The following is a 24465-nucleotide window of genomic DNA, read 5'->3' as shown; positions in this document are numbered from 1 at the left end:
TCACATGCATAATGTTCCTTGTTTGAATAAGAAAGTAAAAAATACGACTCTGGTGGGATTCGAACCCACAACCTTTGAATGACTTTGCCAATTCTCTTAGAAGTCCAACACGCTATCCATTGCGCCACAGAGCCAGATGAAAATCAACCTGCGTACATTAAGGGATGATCGAAGTTTTGTCAATCCAGTGTTTACTTCACATCATATTATCAAGCCTTCTGGGATACAAGAAAGAATAATTGTTTTCTGAAACATAAAATGTCTGTAGAAGAATCACACTTCTGGGTGAAACCTTGAACTACACTTTTGTTCCTTTAGGGATAAATTCGGAGAATAGGGTATTACTGTATTTTCTTGCAAACTGAATACGTTTGGACAACAATTCCATACCTTAATAAAAAAGAACTGGATAAAAAGTGCAGCCATACAATTGGTTAACAATACAAAAACACAAAGAGAATATACCATAAATAGCTTTGAAAGAAGATTTTACTTTATATGTCGCTAGAAACAAATGTCTGAGTGTAGGGTGTCGTGTTTTTGGTCTATCTCATTTACAGCTATTATAAAGACAATGTTTCTGAAGGAAGGATACATTAGGAAAGTGCAAAGTTTCTGGCAGTGATGTTGTATTGCTTATGAGCAATATGTTCCTGTTGCAATGGAAGGCAGACTGCTTTTGATTCAGTTGCATGCTGTATTAGATACATAGGTTCAACTTGGGTCAAATACTAAGATTAAAGCATCGGCCAAAAATAAACATTCCTCACATGCATAATGTTCCTTGTTTGAATAAGAAAGTAAAAAATGCGACTCTGGTGGGATTCGAACCCACAACCTTTGAATGACTTTGCCAATTCACTTAGAAGTCCAACGCGCTATCCATTGCGCCACAGAGGGAGATAAAAATCCACTTGCGTACAGTAAGGGATGATCGAAGTTTTGTCAATCCAGTGTTTACTTCACATCATATTATCAAGCCTTCTGGGATACAAGAAAGAATAATTGTTTTCCGAAACATAAAATGTCTGTAGAAGAATCACACTTCTGGGTGAAACCTTGAACTACACCTTTGTTCCTTTAGGGATAAATTCGGAGAATAGGGTATTACAGTATTTTCTTGCCAAGTGAATTGGTTTGGACAACAATTCCATACCTTAATAAAAAAGAACTGGATAAAAAGTGCAGACATACAATTGGTTAACAATACAAAAACACAAAGAGAATATACCATAAATAGCTTTGAAAGAAGATTTTACTTTATATGTCGCTAGAAACAAATGTCTGAGCGTAGGGTGTCGTGTTTTGGTCTATCTCATTTACAGCTATTATAAAGACAATGTTTCTGAAGGAAGGATACATTAGGAAAGTGCAAAGTTTCTGGCAGTGATGTTGTATTGCTTATGAGCAATATGTTCCTGTTGCCATGGAAGGCAGACTGCTTTTGATTCAGTTGCATGCTGTATTAGATACATAGGTTCAACTTGGGTGAAATACTAAGATTAAAGCATCGGCCAAAAATAAACATTCCTCACATGCATAATGTTCCTTATTTGAATAAGAAAGTAAAAAATGCGACTCTGGTTGGATTCGAACCCACAACCTTTGAATGACTTTGCCAATTCACTTAGAAGTCCAACGCGCTATCCATTGCGCCACAGAGCCAGATGAAAATCCACTTGCATACAGTAAGGGATGATCGAAGTTTTGTCAATCCAGTGTTTACTTCACATCACATTATCAAGCCTTCTGGGATACATGAAAGAATGATTGTTTTCTGAAACATTAAATGTCTGTAGCAAGAATCACAGTTCGGGGTGAAACCTTTAACTGCACCTTTGTTCGCTTGGGGAGAAATTCAGAGAATAGGGTATTACAGTATTTTCTTGCCAAGTGAATTGGTTTGGACAACAATTTCATACCTTAATAAAAAAGAACTGGATAAAAAGTGCAGACATACAATTGGTTAACAATACAAAAACACAAAGATAGCTTTGAAAGAAGATTTTACTTTATATGTCGCTAGAAACAAATGTCTGAGTGTAGGGTGTCGTGTTTTTGGTCTATCTCATTTACAGCTATTATAAAGACAATGTTTCTGAAGGAAGGATACATTAGGAAAGTGCAAAGTTTCTGGCAGTGATGTTGTATTGCTTATGAGCAATATGTTCCTGTTGCAATGGAAGGCAGACTGCTTTTGATTCAGTTGCATGTTGTATTAGATACATAGGTTCAACTTGGGTCAAATACTAAGATTAAAGCATCGGCCAAAAATAAACATTCCTGACATGCATAATGTTCCTTGTTTGAATTAGAAAGTAAAAAATGCGACTCTGGTGGGATTCGAACCCACAACCTTTGAATGACTTTGCCAATTCACTTAGAAGTCCAACGCGCTATCGATTGCACCACAGAGCCAGACGAAAATCAACTTGCGTACATTAAGGGATGATCGAAGTTTTGTCAATCCAGTGTTTACTTCACATCATATTATCAAGCCTTCTGGGATACAAGAAAGAATAATTGTTTTCTGAAACATAAAATGTCTGTAGAAGAATCACACTTCTGGGTGAAACCTTGAACTACACTTTTGTTCCTTTAGGGATAAATTCGGAGAATAGGGTATTACTGTATTTTCTTGCAAACTGAATACGTTTGGACAACAATTCCATACCTTAATAAAAAAGAACTGGATAAAAAGTGCAGCCATACAATTGGTTAACAATACAAAAACACAAAGAGAATATACCATACATAGCTTTGAAAGAAGATTTTACTTTATATGTCGCTAGAAACAAATGTCTGAGTGTAGGGTGTCGTGTTTTTGGTCTATCTCATTTACAGCTATTATAAAGACAATGTTTCTGAAGGAAGGATACGTTAGGAAAGTGCAAAGTTTCTGGCAGTGATGTTGTATTGCTTATGAGCAATATGTTCCTGTTGCAATGGAAGGCAGACTGCTTTTGATTCAGTTGCATGCTGTATTAGATACATAGGTTCAACTTGGGTCAAATACTAAGATTAAAGCATCGGCCAAAAATAAACATTCCTCACATGCATAATGTTCCTTGTTTGAATAAGAAAGTAAAAAATACGACTCTGGTGGGATTCGAACCCACAACCTTTGAATGACTTTGCCAATTCACTTAGAAGTCCAACGCGCTATCCATTGCGCCACAGAGCCAGTTGAAAATCAACTTGCGTACATTAAGGGATGATCGAAGTTTTGTCAATCCAGTGTTTACTTCACATCATATTATCAAGCCTTCTGGGATACAAGAAAGAATAATTGTTTTCTGAAACATAAAATGTCTGTAGAAGAATCACACTTCTGGGTGAAACCTTGAACTACACCTTTGTTCCTTTAGGGATAAATTCGGAGAATAGGGTATTACTGTATTTTCTTGCAAACTGAATACGTTTGGACAACAATTCCATACCTTAATAAAAAAGAACTGGATAAAAAGTGCAGCCATACAATTGGTTAACAATACAAAAACACAAAGAGAATATACCATAAATAGCTTTGAAAGAAGATTTTACTTTATATGTCGCTAGAAACAAATGTCTGAGTGTAGGGTGTCGTGTTTTTGGTCTATCTCATTTACAGCTATTATAAAGACAATGTTTCTGAAGGAAGGATACGTTAGGAAAGTGCAAAGTTTCTGGCAGTGATGTTGTATTGCTTATGAGCAATATGTTCCTGTTGCAATGGAAGGCAGACTGCTTTTGATTCAGTTGCATGCTGTATTAGATACATAGGTTCAACTTGGGTCAAATACTAAGATTAAAGCATCGGCCAAAAATAAACATTCCTCACATGCATAATGTTCCTTGTTTGAATAAGAAAGTAAAAAATGCGACTCTGGTGGGATTCGAACCCACAACCTTTGAATGACTTTGCCAATTCACTTAGAAGTCCAACGCGCTATCCATTGCGCCACAGAGCCAGATGACAATCAACTTGCGTACATCAGGGGATGATCGAGGTTTTGTCAATCCAGTGTTTACTTCACATCATATTATCAAGCCTTCTGGGATACAAGAAAGAATAATTGTTTTCCGAAACATAAAATGTCTGTAGAAGAATCACACTTCTGGGTGAAACCTTGAACTACACCTTTTTTCCTTTAGGGATAAATTCGGAGAATAGGGTATTACAGTATTTTCTTGCCAAGTGAATTGGTTTGGACAACAATTCCATACCTTAATAAAAAAGAACTGGATAAAAAGTGCAGACATAGAATTGGTTAACAATACAAAAACACAAAGAGAATATACCATACATAGCTTTGAAAGAAGATTTTACTTTATATGTCGCTAGAAACAAATGTCTGAGTGTAGGGTGTCGTGTTTTTGGTCTATCTCATTTACAGCTATTATAAAGACAATGTTTCTGAAGGAAGGATACGTTAGGAAAGTGCAAAGTTTCTGGCAGTGATGTTGTATTGCTTATGAGCAATATGTTCCTGTTGCAATGGAAGGCAGACTGCTTTTGATTCAGTTGCATGCTGTATTAGATACATAGGTTCAACTTGGGTCAAATACTAAGATTAAAGCATCGGCCAAAAATAAACATTCCTCACATGCATAATGTTCCTTGTTTGAATAAGAAAGTAAAAAATACGACTCTGGTGGGATTCGAACCCACAACCTTTGAATGACTTTGCCAATTCACTTAGAAGTCCAACGCGCTATCCATTGCGCCACAGAGCCAGTTGAAAATCAACTTGCGTACATTAAGGGATGATCGAAGTTTTGTCAATCCAGTGTTTACTTCACATCATATTATCAAGCCTTCTGGGATACAAGAAAGAATAATTGTTTTCTGAAACATAAAATGTCTGTAGAAGAATCACACTTCTGGGTGAAACCTTGAACTACACCTTTGTTCCTTTAGGGATAAATTCGGAGAATAGGGTATTACTGTATTTTCTTGCAAACTGAATACGTTTGGACAACAATTCCATACCTTAATAAAAAAGAACTGGATAAAAAGTGCAGCCATACAATTGGTTAACAATACAAAAACACAAAGAGAATATACCATAAATAGCTTTGAAAGAAGATTTTACTTTATATGTCGCTAGAAACAAATGTCTGAGTGTAGGGTGTCGTGTTTTTGGTCTATCTCATTTACAGCTATTATAAAGACAATGTTTCTGAAGGAAGGATACGTTAGGAAAGTGCAAAGTTTCTGGCAGTGATGTTGTATTGCTTATGAGCAATATGTTCCTGTTGCAATGGAAGGCAGACTGCTTTTGATTCAGTTGCATGCTGTATTAGATACATAGGTTCAACTTGGGTCAAATACTAAGATTAAAGCATCGGCCAAAAATAAACATTCCTCACATGCATAATGTTCCTTGTTTGAATAAGAAAGTAAAAAATGCGACTCTGGTGGGATTCGAACCCACAACCTTTGAATGACTTTGCCAATTCACTTAGAAGTCCAACGCGCTATCCATTGCGCCACAGAGCCAGATGACAATCAACTTGCGTACATCAGGGGATGATCGAGGTTTTGTCAATCCAGTGTTTACTTCACATCATATTATCAAGCCTTCTGGGATACAAGAAAGAATAATTGTTTTCCGAAACATAAAATGTCTGTAGAAGAATCACACTTCTGGGTGAAACCTTGAACTACACCTTTTTTCCTTTAGGGATAAATTCGGAGAATAGGGTATTACAGTATTTTCTTGCCAAGTGAATTGGTTTGGACAACAATTCCATACCTTAATAAAAAAGAACTGGATAAAAAGTGCAGACATACAATTGGTTAACAATACAAAAACACAAAGAGAATATACCATAAATAGCTTTGAAAGAAGATTTTACTTTATATGTCGCTAGAAACAAATGTCTGAGCGTAGGGTGTCGTGTTTTGGTCTATCTCATTTACAGCTATTATAAAGACAATGTTTCTGAAGGAAGGATACATTAGAAAAGTGCCAAGTTTCTGGTAGTGATGTTGTATTGCTTATGAGCAATATGTTCCTGTTGCAATGAAAGGCAGACTGCTTTTGATTCAGTTGCATGCTGTATTAGATACATAGGTTCAACTTGGGTCAAATACTAAGATTAAAGCATCGGCCAAAAATAAACATTCCTCACATGCATAATGTTCCTTGTTTGAATAAGAAAGTAAAAAATGCAACTCTGGTGGTATTCAAAGCCACAACCTTTGAATGACTTTGCCAATTCACTTAGAAGTCCAACGCGCTATCCATTCCGCCACAGATCCAGATGAAAATTAACTTGCGTACACTAAGGGATGATCAAAGTTTTGTCAATCCAGTGTTTACTTCACATCATATTATCAAGCTTTCTGGGATACAAGAAAGAATAATTGTTTTCTGAAACATAAAATGTCTGTAGAAGAATCACACTTCTGGCTGAAACCTTGAACTACACCTTTGTTCCTTTAGGGATAAATTCGGAGAATAGGGTATTACTGTATTTTCTTGCAAACTGAATACGTTTGGACAACATTTCCATACCTTAATAAAAAAGAACTGGATAAAAAGTGCAGACATGCAATTGGTTAACAATACAAAAACACAAAGAGAATATACCATAAATAGCTTTGAAAGAAGATTTTACTTTATATGTCGCTAGAAACAAATGTCTGAGTGTAGGGTGTCGTGTTTTTGGTCTATCTCATTTACAGCTATTATAAAGACAATGTTTCTGAAGGAAGGATACATTAGGAAAGTGCAAAGTTTCTGGCAGTGATGTTGTATTGCTTATGAGCAATATGTTCCTGTTGCCATGGAAGGCAGACTGCTTTTGATTCAGTTGCATGCTGTATTAGATACATAGGTTCAACTTGGGTGAAATACTAAGATTAAAGCATCGGCCAAAAATAAACATTCCTCACATGCATAATGTTCCTTATTTGAATAAGAAAGTAAAAAATGTGACTCTGGTTGGATTCGAACCCACAACCTTTGAATGACTTTGCCAATTCACTTAGAAGTCCAACGCGCTATCCATTGCGCCACAGAGCCAGATGAAAATCCACTTGCATACAGTAAGGGATGATCGAAGTTTTGTCAATCCAGTGTTTACTTCACATCACATTATCAAGCCTTCTGGGATACATGAAAGAATGATTGTTTTCTGAAACATTAAATGTCTGTAGCAAGAATCACAGTTCGGGGTGAAACCTTGAACTGCACCTTTGTTCGCTTGGGGAGAAATTCAGAGAATAGGGTATTACAGTATTTTCTTGCCAAGTGAATTGGTTTGGACAACAATTTCATACCTTAATAAAAAAGAACTGGATAAAAAGTGCAGACATACAATTGGTTAACAATACAAAAACACAAAGATAGCTTTGAAAGAAGATTTTACTTTATATGTCGCTAGAAACAAATGTCTGAGTGTAGGGTGTCGTGTTTTTGGTCTATCTCATTTACAGCTATTATAAAGACAATGTTTCTGAAGGAAGGATACATTAGGAAAGTGCAAAGTTTCTGGCAGTGATGTTGTATTGCTTATGAGCAATATGTTCCTGTTGCAATGGAAGGCAGACTGCTTTTGATTCAGTTGCATGTTGTATTAGATACATAGGTTCAACTTGGGTCAAATACTAAGATTAAAGCATCGGCCAAAAATAAACATTCCTGACATGCATAATGTTCCTTGTTTGAATTAGAAAGTAAAAAATGCGACTCTGGTGGGATTCGAACCCACAACCTTTGAATGACTTTGCCAATTCACTTAGAAGTCCAACGCGCTATCGATTGCACCACAGAGCCAGACGAAAATCAACTTGCGTACATTAAGGGATGATCGAAGTTTTGTCAATCCAGTGTTTACTTCACATCATATTATCAAGCCTTCTGGGATACAAGAAAGAATAATTGTTTTCTGAAACATAAAATGTCTGTAGAAGAATCACACTTCTGGGTGAAACCTTGAACTACACTTTTGTTCCTTTAGGGATAAATTCGGAGAATAGGGTATTACTGTATTTTCTTGCAAACTGAATACGTTTGGACAACAATTCCATACCTTAATAAAAAAGAACTGGATAAAAAGTGCAGCCATACAATTGGTTAACAATACAAAAACACAAAGAGAATATACCATACATAGCTTTGAAAGAAGATTTTACTTTATATGTCGCTAGAAACAAATGTCTGAGTGTAGGGTGTCGTGTTTTTGGTCTATCTCATTTACAGCTATTATAAAGACAATGTTTCTGAAGGAAGGATACGTTAGGAAAGTGCAAAGTTTCTGGCAGTGATGTTGTATTGCTTATGAGCAATATGTTCCTGTTGCAATGGAAGGCAGACTGCTTTTGATTCAGTTGCATGCTGTATTAGATACATAGGTTCAACTTGGGTCAAATACTAAGATTAAAGCATCGGCCAAAAATAAACATTCCTCACATGCATAATGTTCCTTGTTTGAATAAGAAAGTAAAAAATACGACTCTGGTGGGATTCGAACCCACAACCTTTGAATGACTTTGCCAATTCACTTAGAAGTCCAACGCGCTATCCATTGCGCCACAGAGCCAGTTGAAAATCAACTTGCGTACATTAAGGGATGATCGAAGTTTTGTCAATCCAGTGTTTACTTCACATCATATTATCAAGCCTTCTGGGATACAAGAAAGAATAATTGTTTTCTGAAACATAAAATGTCTGTAGAAGAATCACACTTCTGGGTGAAACCTTGAACTACACCTTTGTTCCTTTAGGGATAAATTCGGAGAATAGGGTATTACTGTATTTTCTTGCAAACTGAATACGTTTGGACAACAATTCCATACCTTAATAAAAAAGAACTGGATAAAAAGTGCAGCCATACAATTGGTTAACAATACAAAAACACAAAGAGAATATACCATAAATAGCTTTGAAAGAAGATTTTACTTTATATGTCGCTAGAAACAAATGTCTGAGTGTAGGGTGTCGTGTTTTTGGTCTATCTCATTTACAGCTATTATAAAGACAATGTTTCTGAAGGAAGGATACGTTAGGAAAGTGCAAAGTTTCTGGCAGTGATGTTGTATTGCTTATGAGCAATATGTTCCTGTTGCAATGGAAGGCAGACTGCTTTTGATTCAGTTGCATGCTGTATTAGATACATAGGTTCAACTTGGGTCAAATACTAAGATTAAAGCATCGGCCAAAAATAAACATTCCTCACATGCATAATGTTCCTTGTTTGAATAAGAAAGTAAAAAATGCGACTCTGGTGGGATTCGAACCCACAACCTTTGAATGACTTTGCCAATTCACTTAGAAGTCCAACGCGCTATCCATTGCGCCACAGAGCCAGATGACAATCAACTTGCGTACATCAGGGGATGATCGAGGTTTTGTCAATCCAGTGTTTACTTCACATCATATTATCAAGCCTTCTGGGATACAAGAAAGAATAATTGTTTTCCGAAACATAAAATGTCTGTAGAAGAATCACACTTCTGGGTGAAACCTTGAACTACACCTTTTTTCCTTTAGGGATAAATTCGGAGAATAGGGTATTACAGTATTTTCTTGCCAAGTGAATTGGTTTGGACAACAATTCCATACCTTAATAAAAAAGAACTGGATAAAAAGTGCAGACATAGAATTGGTTAACAATACAAAAACACAAAGAGAATATACCATACATAGCTTTGAAAGAAGATTTTACTTTATATGTCGCTAGAAACAAATGTCTGAGTGTAGGGTGTCGTGTTTTTGGTCTATCTCATTTACAGCTATTATAAAGACAATGTTTCTGAAGGAAGGATACGTTAGGAAAGTGCAAAGTTTCTGGCAGTGATGTTGTATTGCTTATGAGCAATATGTTCCTGTTGCAATGGAAGGCAGACTGCTTTTGATTCAGTTGCATGCTGTATTAGATACATAGGTTCAACTTGGGTCAAATACTAAGATTAAAGCATCGGCCAAAAATAAACATTCCTCACATGCATAATGTTCCTTGTTTGAATAAGAAAGTAAAAAATACGACTCTGGTGGGATTCGAACCCACAACCTTTGAATGACTTTGCCAATTCACTTAGAAGTCCAACGCGCTATCCATTGCGCCACAGAGCCAGTTGAAAATCAACTTGCGTACATTAAGGGATGATCGAAGTTTTGTCAATCCAGTGTTTACTTCACATCATATTATCAAGCCTTCTGGGATACAAGAAAGAATAATTGTTTTCTGAAACATAAAATGTCTGTAGAAGAATCACACTTCTGGGTGAAACCTTGAACTACACCTTTGTTCCTTTAGGGATAAATTCGGAGAATAGGGTATTACTGTATTTTCTTGCAAACTGAATACGTTTGGACAACAATTCCATACCTTAATAAAAAAGAACTGGATAAAAAGTGCAGCCATACAATTGGTTAACAATACAAAAACACAAAGAGAATATACCATAAATAGCTTTGAAAGAAGATTTTACTTTATATGTCGCTAGAAACAAATGTCTGAGTGTAGGGTGTCGTGTTTTTGGTCTATCTCATTTACAGCTATTATAAAGACAATGTTTCTGAAGGAAGGATACGTTAGGAAAGTGCAAAGTTTCTGGCAGTGATGTTGTATTGCTTATGAGCAATATGTTCCTGTTGCAATGGAAGGCAGACTGCTTTTGATTCAGTTGCATGCTGTATTAGATACATAGGTTCAACTTGGGTCAAATACTAAGATTAAAGCATCGGCCAAAAATAAACATTCCTCACATGCATAATGTTCCTTGTTTGAATAAGAAAGTAAAAAATGCGACTCTGGTGGGATTCGAACCCACAACCTTTGAATGACTTTGCCAATTCACTTAGAAGTCCAACGCGCTATCCATTGCGCCACAGAGCCAGATGACAATCAACTTGCGTACATCAGGGGATGATCGAGGTTTTGTCAATCCAGTGTTTACTTCACATCATATTATCAAGCCTTCTGGGATACAAGAAAGAATAATTGTTTTCCGAAACATAAAATGTCTGTAGAAGAATCACACTTCTGGGTGAAACCTTGAACTACACCTTTTTTCCTTTAGGGATAAATTCGGAGAATAGGGTATTACAGTATTTTCTTGCCAAGTGAATTGGTTTGGACAACAATTCCATACCTTAATAAAAAAGAACTGGATAAAAAGTGCAGACATACAATTGGTTAACAATACAAAAACACAAAGAGAATATACCATAAATAGCTTTGAAAGAAGATTTTACTTTATATGTCGCTAGAAACAAATGTCTGAGCGTAGGGTGTCGTGTTTTGGTCTATCTCATTTACAGCTATTATAAAGACAATGTTTCTGAAGGAAGGATACATTAGAAAAGTGCCAAGTTTCTGGTAGTGATGTTGTATTGCTTATGAGCAATATGTTCCTGTTGCAATGAAAGGCAGACTGCTTTTGATTCAGTTGCATGCTGTATTAGATACATAGGTTCAACTTGGGTCAAATACTAAGATTAAAGCATCGGCCAAAAATAAACATTCCTCACATGCATAATGTTCCTTGTTTGAATAAGAAAGTAAAAAATGCAACTCTGGTGGTATTCAAAGCCACAACCTTTGAATGACTTTGCCAATTCACTTAGAAGTCCAACGCGCTATCCATTCCGCCACAGATCCAGATGAAAATTAACTTGCGTACACTAAGGGATGATCAAAGTTTTGTCAATCCAGTGTTTACTTCACATCATATTATCAAGCTTTCTGGGATACAAGAAAGAATAATTGTTTTCTGAAACATAAAATGTCTGTAGAAGAATCACACTTCTGGCTGAAACCTTGAACTACACCTTTGTTCCTTTAGGGATAAATTCGGAGAATAGGGTATTACTGTATTTTCTTGCAAACTGAATACGTTTGGACAACATTTCCATACCTTAATAAAAAAGAACTGGATAAAAAGTGCAGACATGCAATTGGTTAACAATACAAAAACACAAAGAGAATATACCATAAATAGCTTTGAAAGAAGATTTTACTTTATATGTCGCTAGAAACAAATGTCTGAGTGTAGGGTGTCGTGTTTTTGGTCTATCTCATTTACAGCTATTATAAAGACAATGTTTCTGAAGGAAGGATACATTAGGAAAGTGCAAAGTTTCTGGCAGTGATGTTGTATTGCTTATGAGCAATATGTTCCTGTTGCCATGGAAGGCAGACTGCTTTTGATTCAGTTGCATGCTGTATTAGATACATAGGTTCAACTTGGGTGAAATACTAAGATTAAAGCATCGGCCAAAAATAAACATTCCTCACATGCATAATGTTCCTTATTTGAATAAGAAAGTAAAAAATGTGACTCTGGTTGGATTCGAACCCACAACCTTTGAATGACTTTGCCAATTCACTTAGAAGTCCAACGCGCTATCCATTGCGCCACAGAGCCAGATGAAAATCCACTTGCATACAGTAAGGGATGATCGAAGTTTTGTCAATCCAGTGTTTACTTCACATCACATTATCAAGCCTTCTGGGATACATGAAAGAATGATTGTTTTCTGAAACATTAAATGTCTGTAGCAAGAATCACAGTTCGGGGTGAAACCTTGAACTGCACCTTTGTTCGCTTGGGGAGAAATTCAGAGAATAGGGTATTACAGTATTTTCTTGCCAAGTGAATTGGTTTGGACAACAATTTCATACCTTAATAAAAAAGAACTGGATAAAAAGTGCAGACATACAATTGGTTAACAATACAAAAACACAAAGATAGCTTTGAAAGAAGATTTTACTTTATATGTCGCTAGAAACAAATGTCTGAGTGTAGGGTGTCGTGTTTTTGGTCTATCTCATTCACAGCTATTATAAAGACAATGTTTCTGAAGGAAGGATACATTAGGAAAGTGCAAAGTTTCTGGCAGTGATGTTGTATTGCTTATGAGCAATATGTTCCTGTTGCAATGGAAGGCAGACTGCTTTTGATTCAGTTGCATGCTGTATTAGATACATAGGTTCAACTTGGGTCAAATACTAAGATTAAAGCATCGGCCAAAAATAAACATTCCTGACATGCATAATGTTCCTTGTTTGAATTAGAAAGTAAAAAATGCGACTCTGGTGGGATTCGAACCCACAACCTTTGAATGACTTTGCCAATTCACTTAGAAGTCCAACGCGCTATCGATTGCACCACAGAGCCAGACGAAAATCAACTTGCGTACATTAAGGGATGATCGAAGTTTTGTCAATCCAGTGTTTACTTCACATCATATTATCAAGCCTTCTGGGATACAAGAAAGAATAATTGTTTTCTGAAACATAAAATGTCTGTAGAAGAATCACACTTCTGGGTGAAACCTTGAACTACACCTTTGTTCCTTTAGGGATAAATTCGGAGAATAGGGTATTACAGTATTTTCTTGCCAAGTGAATTGGTTTGGACAACAATTCCATACCTTAATAAAAAAGAACTGGATAAAAAGTGCAGACATACAATTGGTTAACAATACAAAAACACAAAGAGAATATACCATAAATAGCTTTGAAAGAAGATTTTACTTTATATGTCGCTAGAAACAAATGTCTGAGCGTAGGGTGTCGTGTTTTGGTCTATCTCATTTACAGCTATTATAAAGACAATGTTTCTGAAGGAAGGATACATTAGGAAAGTGCAAAGTTTCTGGCAGTGATGTTGTATTGCTTATGAGCAATATGTTCCTGTTGCCATGGAAGGCAGACTGCTTTTGATTCAGTTGCATGCTGTATTAGATACATAGGTTCAACTTGGGTGAAATACTAAGATTAAAGCATCGGCCAAAAATAAACATTCCTCACATGCATAATGTTCCTTATTTGAATAAGAAAGTAAAAAATGCGACTCTGGTTGGATTCGAACCCACAACCTTTGAATGACTTTGCCAATTCACTTAGAAGTCCAACGCGCTATCCATTGCGCCACAGAGCCAGATGAAAATCCACTTGCATACAGTAAGGGATGATCGAAGTTTTGTCAATCCAGTGTTTACTTCACATCACATTATCAAGCCTTCTGGGATACATGAAAGAATGATTGTTTTCTGAAACATTAAATGTCTGTAGCAAGAATCACAGTTCGGGGTGAAACCTTGAACTGCACCTTTGTTCGCTTGGGGAGAAATTCAGAGAATAGGGTATTACAGTATTTTCTTGCCAAGTGAATTGGTTTGGACAACAATTTCATACCTTAATAAAAAAGAACTGGATAAAAAGTGCAGACATACAATTGGTTAACAATACAAAAACACAAAGATAGCTTTGAAAGAAGATTTTACTTTATATGTCGCTAGAAACAAATGTCTGAGTGTAGGGTGTTGTGTTTTTGGTCTATCTCATTTACAGCTATTATAAAGACAATGTTTCTGAAGGAAGGATACATTAGGAAAGTGCAAAGTTTCTGGCAGTGATGTTGTATTGCTTATGAGCAATATGTTCCTGTTGCAATGGAAGGCAGACTGCTTTTGATTCAGTTGCATGTTGTATTAGATACATAGGTTCAACTTGGGTCAAATACTAAGATTAAAGCATCGGCCAAAAATAGACATTCCTCACGTGCATAATGTTCCTTGTTTGAATAAGAAAGTAAAAAATGCGACTCTGGTGGGATTCAAACCCACAACCTTTGAATGACTTTGCAAATTCACTTAGAAGTCCAACGCGCTATCCATTGCGCCACAGAGGGAGATAAAAATCCACTTGCGTACAGTAAGGGATGATCGAAGTTTTGTCAATCCAGTGTTTACTTCACATCATATTATAAAGCCTTCTGGGATACAAGAAAGAATAATTGTTTTCCGAAACATAAAATGTCTGTAGAAGAATCACACTTCTGGGTGAAACCTTGAACTACACCTTTGTTCCTTTAGGGATAAATTCGGAGAATAGGGTATTACAGTATTTTCTTGCCAAGTGAATTGGTTTGGACAACAATTCCATACCTTAATAAAAAAGAACTGGATAAAAAGCGCAGACATACAATTGGTTAACAATACAAAAACACAAAGAGAATATACCATAAATAGCTTTGAAAGAAGATTTTACTTTATATGTCGCTAGAAACAAATGTCTGAGCGTAGGGTGTCGTGTTTTGGTCTATATCATCTACAGCTATTATAAAGACAATGTTTCTGAAGGAAGGATACATTAGAAAAGTGCCAAGTTTCTGGTAGTGATGTTGTATTGCTTATGAGCAATATGTTCCTGTTGCAATGGAAGGCAGACTGCTTTTGATTCAGTTGCATGCTGTATTAGATACATAGGTTCAACTTGGGTCAAATACTAAGATTAAAGCATCGGCCAAAAATAAACATTCCTCACATGCATAATGTTCCTTATTTGAATAAGAAAGTAAAAAATGCGACTCTGGTTGGATTCGAACCCACAACCTTTGAATGACTTTGCCAATTCACTTAGAAGTCCAACGCGCTATCCATTGCGCCACAGAGCCAGATGAAAATCCACTTGCATACAGTAAGGGATGATCGAAGTTTTGTCAATCCAGTGTTTACTTCACATCACATTATCAAGCCTTCTGGGATACATGAAAGAATGATTGTTTTCTGAAACATTAAATGTCTGTAGCAAGAATCACAGTTCGGGGTGAAACCTTGAACTGCACCTTTGTTCGCTTGGGGAGAAATTCAGAGAATAGGGTATTACAGTATTTTCTTGCCAAGTGAATTGGTTTGGACAACAATTTCATACCTTAATAAAAAAGAACTGGATAAAAAGTGCAGACATACAATTGGTTAACAATACAAAAACACAAAGATAGCTTTGAAAGAAGATTTTACTTTATATGTCGCTAGAAACAAATGTCTGAGTGTAGGGTGTCGTGTTTTTGGTCTATCTCATTTACAGCTATTATAAAGACAATGTTTCTGAAGGAAGGATACATTAGGAAAGTGCAAAGTTTCTGGCAGTGATGTTGTATTGCTTATGAGCAATATGTTCCTGTTGCAATGGAAGGCAGACTGCTTTTGATTCAGTTGCATGCTGTATTAGATACATAGGTTCAACTTGGGTCAAATACTAAGATTAAAGCATCGGCCAAAAATAAACATTCCTGACATGCATAATGTTCCTTGTTTGAATTAGAAAGTAAAAAATGCGACTCTGGTGGGATTCGAACCCACAACCTTTGAATGACTTTGCCAATTCACTTAGAAGTCCAACGCGCTATCCATTGCACCACAGAGTCAGACGAAAATCAACTTGCGTACATTAAGGGATGATCGAAGTTTTGTCAATCCAGTGTTTACTTCACATCATATTATCAAGCCTTCTGGGATACAAGAAAGAATAATTGTTTTCTGAAACATAAAATGTCTGTAGAAGAATCACACTTCTGGGTGAAACCTTGAACTACACCTTTGTTCCTTTAGGGATAAATTCGGAGAATAGGGTATTACTGTATTTTCTTGCAAACTGAATACGTTTGGACAACAATTCCATACCTTAATAAAAAAGAACTGGATAAAAAGTGCAGCCATACAATTGGTTAACAATACAAAAACACAAAGAGAATATACCATAAATAGCTTTGAAAGAAGATTTTACTTTATATGTCGCTAGAAACAAATGTCTGAGTGTAGGGTGTCGTGTTTTTGGTCTATCTCATTTACAGCTATTATAAAGACAATGTTTCTGAAGGAAGGATACATTAGGAAAGTGCAAAGTTTTTGGCAGTGATGTTGTATTCCTTATGAGCAATATGTTCCTGTTGCAATGGAAGGCAGACTGCTTTTGATTCAGTTGCATGTTGTATTAGATACATAGGTTCAACTTGGGTCAAATACTAAGATTAAAGCATCGGCCAAAAATAAACATTCCTCACATGCATAATGTTCCTTGTTTGAATAAGAAAGTAAAAAATACGACTCTGGTGGGATTCGAACCCACAACCTTTGAATGACTTTGCCAATTCTCTTAGAAGTCCAACACGCTATCCATTGCGCCACAGAGCCAGATGAAAATCAACTTGCGTACATTAAGGGATGATCGAAGTTTTGTCAATCCAGTGTTTACTTCACATCATATTATCAAGCCTTCTGGGATACAAGAAAGAATAATTGTTTTCTGAAACATAAAATGTCTGTAGAAGAATCACACTTCTGGGTGAAACCTTGAACTACACTTTTGTTCCTTTAGGGATAAATTCGGAGAATAGGGTATTACTGTATTTTCTTGCAAACTGAATACGTTTGGACAACAATTCCATACCTTAATAAAAAAGAACTGGATAAAAAGTGCAGCCATACAATTGGTTAACAATACAAAAACACAAAGAGAATATACCATAAATAGCTTTGAAAGAAGATTTTACTTTATATGTCGCTAGAAACAAATGTCTGAGTGTAGGGTGTCGTGTTTTTGGTCTATCTCATTTACAGCTATTATAAAGACAATGTTTCTGAAGGAAGGATACATTAGGAAAGTGCAAAGTTTCTGGCAGTGATGTTGTATTGCTTATGAGCAATATGTTCCTGTTGCAATGGAAGGCAGACTGCTTTTGATTCAGTTGCATGCTGTATTAGATACATAGGTTCAACTTGGGTCAAATACTAAGATTAAAGCATCGGCCAAAAATAAACATTCCTCACATGCATAATGTTCCTTGTTTGAATAAGAAAGTAAAAAATGCGACTCTGGTGGGATTCGAACCCACAACCTTTGAATGACTTTGCCAATTCACTTAGAAGTCCAACGCGCTATCCATTGCGCCACAGAGGGAGATAAAAATCCACTTGCGTACAGTAAGGGATGATCGAAGTTTTGTCAATCCAGTGTTTACTTCACATCATATTATCAAGCCTTCTGGGATACAAGAAAGAATAATTGTTTTCCGAAACATAAAATGTCTGTAGAAGAATCACACTTCTGGGTGAAACCTTGAACTACACCTTTGTTCCTTTAGGGATAAATTCGGAGAATAGGGTATTACAGTATTTTCTTGCCAAGTGAATTGGTTTGGACAACAATTCCATACCTTAATAAAAAAGAACTGGATAAAAAGTGCAGACATACAATTGGTTAACAATACAAAAACACAAAGAGAATATACCATAAATAGCTTTGAAAGAAGATTTTACTTTATATGTCGCTAGAAACAAATGTCTGAGCGTAGGGTGTCGTGTTTTGGTCTATCTCATTTACAGCTATTATAAAGACAATGTTTCTGAAGGAAGGATACATTAGGAAAGTGCAAAGTTTCTGGCAGTGATGTTGTATTGCTTATGAGCAATATGTTCCTGTTGCCATGGAAGGCAGACTGCTTTTGATTCAGTTGCATGCTGTATTAGATACATAGGTTCAACTTGGGTGAAATACTAAGATTAAAGCATCGGCCAAAAATAAACATTCCTCACATGCATAATGTTCCTTATTTGAATAAGAAAGTAAAAAATGCGACTCTGGTTGGATTCGAACCCACAACCTTTGAATGACTTTGCCAATTCACTTAGAAGTCCAACGCGCTATCCATTGCGCCACAGAGCCAGATGAAAATCCACTTGCATACAGTAAGGGATGATCGAAGTTTTGTCAATCCAGTGTTTACTTCACATCACATTATCAAGCCTTCTGGGATACATGAAAGAATGATTGTTTTCTGAAACATTAAATGTCTGTAGCAAGAATCACAGTTCGGGGTGAAACCTTGAACTGCACCTTTGTTCGCTTGGGGAGAAATTCAGAGAATAGGGTATTACAGTATTTTCTTGCCAAGTGAATTGGTTTGGACAACAATTTCATACCTTAATAAAAAAGAACTGGATAAAAAGTGCAGACATACAATTGGTTAACAATACAAAAACACAAAGATAGCTTTGAAAGAAGATTTTACTTTATATGTCGCTAGAAACAAATGTCTGAGTGTAGGGTGTCGTGTTTTTGGTCTATCTCATTTACAGCTATTATAAAGACAATGTTTCTGAAGGAAGGATACATTAGGAAAGTGCAAAGTTTCTGGCAGTGATGTTGTATTGCTTATGAGCAATATGTTCCTGTTGCAATGGAAGGCAGACTGCTTTTGATTCAGTTGCATGTTGTATTAGATACATAGGTTCAACTTGGGTCAAATACTAAGATTAAAGCATCGGCCAAAAATAAACATTCCTCACATGCATAATGTTCCTTGTTTGAATAAGAAAGTAAAAAATGCAACCCTGGTGGGATTCGAACCCACAACCTTTGAATGACTTTGCCAATTCACTTAGAAGTCCAACGCGCTATCCATTGTGCCACAGAGCCAGATGAAAATCAACTTGCGTACATTAAGGGATGATCGAAGTTTTGTCAATCCAGTGTTTACTTCACATCATATTATCAAGCCTTCTGGGATACATGAAAGAATGATTGTTTTCTGAAACATTAAATGTCTGTAGCAAGAATCACAGTTCGGGGTGAAACCTTGAACTGCACCTTTGTTCGCTTGGGGAGAAATTCAGAGAATAGGGTATTACAGTATTTTCTTGCCAAGTGAATTGGTTTGGACAACAATTTCATACCTTAATAAAAAAGAACTGGATAAAAAGTGCAGACATACAATTGGTTAACAATACAAAAACACAAAGAGAATATACCATAAATAGCTTTGAAAGAAGATTTTACTTTATATGTCGCTAGAAACAAATGTCTGAGTGTAGGGTGTCGTGTTTTTGGTCTATCTCATTTACAGCTATTATAAAGACAATGTTTCTGAAGGAAGGATACATTAGAAAAGTGCCAAGTTTCTGGCAGTGATGTTGTATTGCTTATGAGCAATATGTTCCTGTTGCAATGGAAGGCAGACTGCTTTTGATTCAGTTGCATGCTGTATTAGATACATAGGTTCAACTTGGGTCAAATACTAAGATTAAAGCATCGGCCAAAAATAAACATTCCTCACATGCATAATGTTCCTTGTTTGAATAAGAAAGTAAAAAATGCAAATCTGGTGGGATTCGAACCCACAACCTTTGAATGACTTTGCCAATTCACTTAGAAGTCCAACGCGCTATCCATTGTGCCACAGAGCCAGATGAAAATCAACTTGCGTACATTAAGGGATGATCGAAGTTTTGTCAATCCAGTGTTTACTTCACATCATATTATCAAGCCTTCTGGGATACATGAAAGAATGATTGTTTTCTGAAACATTAAATGTCTGTAGCAAGAATCACAGTTCGGGGTGAAACCTTGAACTGCACCTTTGTTCGCTTGGGGAGAAATTCAGAGAATAGGGTATTACAGTATTTTCTTGCCAAGTGAATTGGTTTGGACAACAATTTCATACCTTAATAAAAAAGAACTGGATAAAAAGTGCAGACATACAATTGGTTAACAATACAAAAACACAAAGAGAATATACCATAAATAGCTTTGAAAGAAGATTTTACTTTATATGTCGCTAGAAACAAATGTCTGAGTGTAGGGTGCCGTGTTTTTGGTCTATCTCATTTACAGCTATTATAAAGACAATGTTTCTGAAGGAAGGATACATTAGAAAAGTGCCAAGTTTCTGGCAGTGATGTTGTATTGCTTATGAGCAATATGTTCCTGTTGCAATGGAAGGCAGACTGCTTTTGATTCAGTTGCATGCTGTATTAGATACATAGGTTCAACTTGGGTCAAATACTAAGATTAAAGCATCGGCCAAAAATAAACATTCCTCACATGCATAATGTTCCTTGTTTGAATTAGAAAGTAAAAAATGCGACTCTGGTGGGATTCGAACCCACAACCTTTGAATGACTTTGCCAATTCACTTAGAAGACCAACGCGCTATCCATTGCGCCACAGAGCCAGATGAAAATCAACTTGCGAACATTAAGGGGTGATCGAAGTTTTGTCAATCCAGTGTTTACTTCACATCATATTATCAAGCCTTCTGGGATACAAGAAAGAATAATTGTTTTCTGAAACATAAAATGTCTGTAGAAGAATCACACTTCTGGGTGAAACCTTGAACTACACCTTTGTTCCTTTAGGGATAAATTCGGAGAATAGGGTATTACTGTATTTTCTTGCAAACTGAATACGTTTGGACAACAATTCCATACCTTAATAAAAAAGAACTGGATAAAAAGTGCAGCCATACAATTGGTTAACAATACAAAAACACAAAGAGAATATACCATAAATAGCTTTGAAAGAAGATTTTACTTTAGATGTCGCTAGAAACAAATGTCTGAGTGTAGGGTGTCGTGTTTTGGTCTATCTCATTTACAGCTATTATAAAGACAATGTTTCTGAAGGAAGGATACATTAGGAAAGTGCAAAGTTTCTGGCAGTGATGTTGTATTGCTTATGAGCAATATGTTCCTGTTGCCATGGAAGGCAGACTGCTTTTGATTCAGTTGCATGCTGTATTAGATACATAGGTTCAACTTGGGTGAAATACTAAGATTAAAGCATCGGCCAAAAATAAACATTCCTCACATGCATAATGTTCCTTATTTGAATAAGAAAGTAAAAAATGCGACTCTGGTTGGATTCAAACCCACAACCTTTGAATGACTTTGCCAATTCACTTAGAAGTCCAACGCGCTATCCATTGCGCCACAGAGCCAGATGAAAATCCACTTGCATACAGTAAGGGATGATCTAAGTTTTGTCAATCCAGTGTTTACTTCACATCACATTATCAAGCCTTCTGGGATACATGAAAGAATGATTGTTTTCTGAAACATTAAATGTCTGTAGCAAGAATCACAGTTCGGGGTGAAACCTTGAACTGCACCTTTGTTCGCTTGGGGAGAAATTCAGAGAATAGGGTATTACAGTATTTTCTTGCCAAGTGAATTGGTTTGGACAACAATTTCATACCTTAATAAAAAAAGAACTGGATAAAAAGTGCAGACATACAATTGGTTAACAATACAAAAACACAAAGATAGCTTTGAAAGAAGATTTTACTTTATATGTCGCTAGAAACAAATGTCTGAGTGTAGGGTGTCGTGTTTTTGGTCTATCTCATTTACAGCTATTATAAATACAATGTTTCTGAAGGAAGGATACATTAGGAAAGTGCAAAGTTTCTGGCAGTGATGTTGTATTGCTTATGAGCAATATGTTCCTGTTGCAATGGAAGGCAGACTGCTTTTGATTCAGTTGCATGCTGTATTAGATACATAGGTTCAACTTGGGTCAAATACTAAGATTAAAGCATCGGCCAAAAATAAACATTCCTCACATGCATAATGTTCCTTGTTTGAATTAGAAAGTAAAAAATGCGACTCTGGTGGGATTCGAACCCACAACCTTTGAATGACTTTGCCAATTCACTTAGAAGTCCAACGCGCTATCCATTGCACCACAGAGCCAGACGAAAATGAACTTGCGTACATTAAGGGATGATCGAAGTTTTGTCAATCCAGTGTTTACTTCACATCATATTATCAAGGCTTCTGGGATACAAGAAAGAATAATTGTTTTCTGAAACATAAAATGTCTGTAGAAGAATCACACTTCTGGGTGAAACCTTGAACTACACCTTTGTTCCTTTAGGGATAAATTCGGAGAATAGGGTATTACTGTATTTTCTTGCAAACTGAATACGTTTGGACAACAATTCCATACCTTAATAAAAAAGAACTGGATAAAAAGTGCAGCCATATAATTGGTTAACAATACAAAAACACAAAGAGAATATACCATAAATAGCTTTGAAAGAAGATTTTACTTTATATGTCGCTAGAAACAAATGTCTGAGTGTAGGGTGTCGTGTTTTTGGTCTATCTCATTTACAGCTATTATAAAGACAATGTTTCTGAAGGAAGGATACATTAGGAAAGTGCAAAGTTTTTGGCAGTGATGTTGTATTCCTTATGAGCAATATGTTCCTGTTGCAATGGAAGGCAGACTGCTTTTGATTCAGTTGCATGCTGTATTAGATACATAGGTTCAACTTGGGTCAAATACTAAGATTAAAGCATCGGCCAAAAATAAACATTCCTCACATGCATAATGTTCCTTGTTTGAATTAGAAAGTAAAAAATGCGACTCTGGTGGGATTCGAACCCACAACCTTTGAATGACTTTGCCAATTCACTTAGAAGTCCAACGCGCTATCCATTGCGCCACAGAGCCAGATGACAATCAACTTGCGTACATCAGGGGATGATCGAGGTTTTGTCAATCCAGTGTTTACTTCACATCATATTATCAAGCCTTCTGGGATACAAGAAAGAATAATTGTTTTCTGAAACATAAAATGTCTGTAGAAGAATCACACTTCTGGGTGAAACCTTGAACTACACCTTTGTTCCTTTAGGGATAAATTCGGAGAATAGGGTATTACTGTATTTTCTTGCAAACTGAATACGTTTGGACAACAATTCCATACCTTAATAAAAAAGAACTGGATAAAAAGTGCAGCCATACAATTGGTTAACAATACAAAAACACAAAGAGAATATACCATAAATAGCTTTGAAAGAAGATTTTACTTTATATGTCGCTAGAAACAAATGTCTGAGTGTAGGGTGTCGTGTTTTTGGTCTATCTCATTTACAGCTATTATAAAGACAATGTTTCTGAAGGAAGGATACATTAGAAAAGTGCCAAGTTTCTGGCAGTGATGTTGTATTGCTTATGAGCAATATGTTCCTGTTGCAATGGAAGGCAGACTGCTTTTGATTCAGTTGCATGCTGTATTAGATACATAGGTTCAACTTGGGTCAAATACTAAGATTAAAGCATCGGCCAAAAATAAACATTCCTCACATGCATAATGTTCCTTGTTTGAATAAGAAAGTAAAAAATGCAAATCTGGTGGGATTCGAACCCACAACCTTTGAATGACTTTGCCAATTCACTTAGAAGTCCAACGCGCTATCCATTGTGCCACAGAGCCAGATGAAAATCAACTTGCGTACATTAAGGGATGATCGAAGTTTTGTCAATCCAGTTTTTACTTCACATCATATTATCAAGCCTTCTGGGATACATGAAAGAATGATTGTTTTCTGAAACATTAAATGTCTGTAGCAAGAATCACAGTTCGGGGTGAAACCTTGAACTGCACCTTTGTTCGCTTGGGGAGAAATTCAGAGAATAGGGTATTACAGTATTTTCTTGCCAAGTGAATTGGTTTGGACAACAATTTCATACCTTAATAAAAAAGAACTGGATAAAAAGTGCAGACATACAATTGGTTAACAATACAAAAACACAAAGAGAATATACCATAAATAGCTTTGAAAGAAGATTTTACTTTATATGTCGCTAGAAACAAATGTCTGAGTGTAGGGTGTCGTGTTTTTGGTCTATCTCATTTACAGCTATTATAAAGACAATGTTTCTGAAGGAAGGATACATTAGAAAAGTGCCAAGTTTCTGGCAGTGATGTTGTATTGCTTATGAGCAATATGTTCCTGTTGCAATGGAAGGCAGACTGCTTTTGATTCAGTTGCATGCTGTATTAGATACATAGGTTCAACTTGGGTCAAATACTAAGATTAAAGCATCGGCCAAAAATAAACATTCCTCACATGCATAATGTTCCTTGTTTGAATAAGAAAGTAAAAAATGCAA

General features: G+C 36.1%; 14 non-coding genes across 14 annotated transcripts; all 14 read right to left on the bottom strand.

Moving 5' to 3' along the window:
• Window positions 1-44: 44 nt before the first annotated feature.
• On the bottom strand, window positions 45-134 carry TRNAR-UCU (transfer RNA arginine (anticodon UCU)). Its single transcript is given in 2 exon segments — window positions 45-80; window positions 98-134. It is a non-coding gene; the product is annotated as a tRNA-Arg (tRNA).
• Window positions 135-3094: 2960 nt separating this feature from the next.
• On the bottom strand, window positions 3095-3184 carry TRNAR-UCU (transfer RNA arginine (anticodon UCU)). The gene is given in 2 exon segments: window positions 3095-3130; window positions 3148-3184. It is a non-coding gene; the product is annotated as a tRNA-Arg (tRNA).
• A 676-nt stretch (window positions 3185-3860) lies between these two features.
• On the bottom strand, window positions 3861-3950 carry TRNAR-UCU (transfer RNA arginine (anticodon UCU)). Its single transcript is given in 2 exon segments — window positions 3861-3896; window positions 3914-3950. It is a non-coding gene; the product is annotated as a tRNA-Arg (tRNA).
• A 676-nt stretch (window positions 3951-4626) lies between these two features.
• Window positions 4627-4716, bottom strand: TRNAR-UCU (transfer RNA arginine (anticodon UCU)). Its single transcript is given in 2 exon segments — window positions 4627-4662; window positions 4680-4716. It is a non-coding gene; the product is annotated as a tRNA-Arg (tRNA).
• Window positions 4717-5392: 676 nt separating this feature from the next.
• Window positions 5393-5482, bottom strand: TRNAR-UCU (transfer RNA arginine (anticodon UCU)). The gene is given in 2 exon segments: window positions 5393-5428; window positions 5446-5482. It is a non-coding gene; the product is annotated as a tRNA-Arg (tRNA).
• Window positions 5483-8442: 2960 nt separating this feature from the next.
• TRNAR-UCU (transfer RNA arginine (anticodon UCU)) lies at window positions 8443-8532 on the bottom strand. The gene is given in 2 exon segments: window positions 8443-8478; window positions 8496-8532. It is a non-coding gene; the product is annotated as a tRNA-Arg (tRNA).
• A 676-nt stretch (window positions 8533-9208) lies between these two features.
• TRNAR-UCU (transfer RNA arginine (anticodon UCU)) lies at window positions 9209-9298 on the bottom strand. The gene is given in 2 exon segments: window positions 9209-9244; window positions 9262-9298. It is a non-coding gene; the product is annotated as a tRNA-Arg (tRNA).
• A 676-nt stretch (window positions 9299-9974) lies between these two features.
• Window positions 9975-10064, bottom strand: TRNAR-UCU (transfer RNA arginine (anticodon UCU)). The gene is given in 2 exon segments: window positions 9975-10010; window positions 10028-10064. It is a non-coding gene; the product is annotated as a tRNA-Arg (tRNA).
• Window positions 10065-10740: 676 nt separating this feature from the next.
• Window positions 10741-10830, bottom strand: TRNAR-UCU (transfer RNA arginine (anticodon UCU)). The gene is given in 2 exon segments: window positions 10741-10776; window positions 10794-10830. It is a non-coding gene; the product is annotated as a tRNA-Arg (tRNA).
• Window positions 10831-16060: 5230 nt separating this feature from the next.
• TRNAR-UCU (transfer RNA arginine (anticodon UCU)) lies at window positions 16061-16150 on the bottom strand. Its single transcript is given in 2 exon segments — window positions 16061-16096; window positions 16114-16150. It is a non-coding gene; the product is annotated as a tRNA-Arg (tRNA).
• A 676-nt stretch (window positions 16151-16826) lies between these two features.
• Window positions 16827-16916, bottom strand: TRNAR-UCU (transfer RNA arginine (anticodon UCU)). Its single transcript is given in 2 exon segments — window positions 16827-16862; window positions 16880-16916. It is a non-coding gene; the product is annotated as a tRNA-Arg (tRNA).
• A 3728-nt stretch (window positions 16917-20644) lies between these two features.
• Window positions 20645-20734, bottom strand: TRNAR-UCU (transfer RNA arginine (anticodon UCU)). Its single transcript is given in 2 exon segments — window positions 20645-20680; window positions 20698-20734. It is a non-coding gene; the product is annotated as a tRNA-Arg (tRNA).
• A 1429-nt stretch (window positions 20735-22163) lies between these two features.
• TRNAR-UCU (transfer RNA arginine (anticodon UCU)) lies at window positions 22164-22253 on the bottom strand. The gene is given in 2 exon segments: window positions 22164-22199; window positions 22217-22253. It is a non-coding gene; the product is annotated as a tRNA-Arg (tRNA).
• A 676-nt stretch (window positions 22254-22929) lies between these two features.
• Window positions 22930-23019, bottom strand: TRNAR-UCU (transfer RNA arginine (anticodon UCU)). Its single transcript is given in 2 exon segments — window positions 22930-22965; window positions 22983-23019. It is a non-coding gene; the product is annotated as a tRNA-Arg (tRNA).
• Window positions 23020-24465: the final 1446 nt, after the last annotated feature.

This window comes from Ambystoma mexicanum (assembly GCF_040938575.1).
Source record: "Ambystoma mexicanum isolate Mex_15411 chromosome 12 unlocalized genomic scaffold, UKY_AmexF1_1 Mex_chr12_unloc.1, whole genome shotgun sequence".
NCBI classification, from domain to species: Eukaryota; Metazoa; Chordata; class Amphibia; order Caudata; family Ambystomatidae; genus Ambystoma; species Ambystoma mexicanum.
The sequence above is the reverse complement of the archived record's forward strand: the minus strand, read 5'-3'. Positions and strand labels throughout refer to the sequence as shown.